Consider the following 1,664-nt stretch of genomic DNA (forward strand, 5'->3'; position numbering starts at 1 on the left):
TGAACGTTGTGATCAGCTGTTTTAGCGCAGTTCTCCAGTGAAGGGGGGAGTCTCCCTCCGCAGCCGGTTGGCGTAATTTTGGCACAATTCCGTTGTACAGACGGACGTTAACAGCAACAGTGTGTCTGTGCACACGGAGCGGAGATCGAATCTGTCGTCCGGTGATCTAACCGCCTTCTGGAAAAGCTTCACAAGTACGTCGGTACGCAAATGCGCTTTGTGACACAAGTGACGGTACGCATTTCAGATTACGCACATTACCTGCGTACCAGTTATGTGCACCCCTGTACTACAGCAAAAGTATTCTCCGTCGGGACTTCCTGCAACAACACCACGCCGTTATCTTGATTCTGATTGGCCAGAAGACATTATCAAAGATGTTCTATTGAGAAGACGATCACTACGTGACAAAAGTTTTCAAAACCGTTTCTGGTCTTCCGTATTTCCAGACAAGTGGCTACTGAAATCAATCTTACTAACTGCTGTCTGTGCAATTCTCGGCGTGAGTTGGCGGACTTTATTTTGCTTACTTTAACATCATTTTTCATGGTGGGGCTAAGCCATTTCTTGGTATGGGTGTAGCCTACCCCAGCCATACCCTGGCACTGCCACTGGTGGGATGTATGGGGCGGGCCATTCTGCACATGCGTTAAATGCGTTAAATATTTTGACGCAATTAATTAATTACCGCCGTTAACGCGATAATTTTGACAGCATTAATTAAAACACATCTTTTTTTTTACTTTTATGAGTACAAACTATGAATTAGTGCACATCAGAGAGCCAGAGTGGGAAAATGCTATAGGGTCATATGCTCTGTTGGTTCCACAAACATTTCCCACCACACGCACCAGTTTCCACTCTAGGAGGCTAACCCTTGGCATGTGCATGTGTGGAGTGTTTGTTTTCAGGCAGACAAAGACATGATTTGAACTTTTTCACTTCAGTATGAAGTCATAGCGCACAAAAAACTAAAATACCATTATTGTTTTTTGTTTTAATAACAGTTTGCTTCAATGTCTTAGTTACAATTTTTGTTCAGTCATAGCGCACAAAAAACTAAAATACCATTATTGTTTTTTGTTTTAATAACAGTTTGCTTCAATGTCTTAGTTACAATTTTTGTTCATTTACTTGCCAAACGCAGTTTTTATTTCATTTCTTAATATTTGTTGGTATTTCTTTTAGTAACATAATTGTTTTCATTAACTGAGTTTCAATTTGTTTAATTACATAATAATAATAATAATAATACATGGGACTTTTATAGCGCTTTTCATGAAACTCAAAGACGCTTTGACAGAGAATTAAGAAAACACAACAAAAAAAAATCTGTATTTTTTTGGTCTGCGTCACTGAAGTGTGTGGCGGGGAGCATAGAGTGTGTGCTGTGTGAGGTTAGCGGAGGCGAACGGTGACGTTGGGGACAGGAGGGGGGGCTGGGTGGAAGTTCAGAGATCCCCGCGGTCTCTGAAGAGGCAACGGACGGGGTGAGACCTTAGGGATGGTTGGGCTAGGTAGTTCTAAAAGGAGGGAGTTTCGTAGGAGTTTTTATGATTTGGGGTGGAACAAGTTGTGGACGAAGGTGGTCACTGGTGGGGGGGCAGTAAAAAAGGCGAAAAAAAGTAGAGGAATACAGGTGACACTTTTCTGGGAAAAAATAA

General features: G+C 41.9%; 1 protein-coding gene across 1 annotated transcript in view; it reads right to left on the reverse strand.

Moving 5' to 3' along the window:
- LOC104949788 (solute carrier family 41 member 2-like) overlaps positions 1-1,664 on the reverse strand; it is a 14,780-nt gene that overhangs the window by 12,176 nt on the left and 940 nt on the right. The gene's annotated exons all lie outside the window — the stretch shown is intronic.

The sequence above is a fragment of the Notothenia coriiceps genome, unplaced genomic scaffold (assembly GCF_000735185.1).
Source record: "Notothenia coriiceps isolate Sejong01 unplaced genomic scaffold, NC01 NC01_scaffold00016819, whole genome shotgun sequence".
Classification (NCBI taxonomy): domain Eukaryota; kingdom Metazoa; phylum Chordata; class Actinopteri; order Perciformes; family Nototheniidae; genus Notothenia; species Notothenia coriiceps.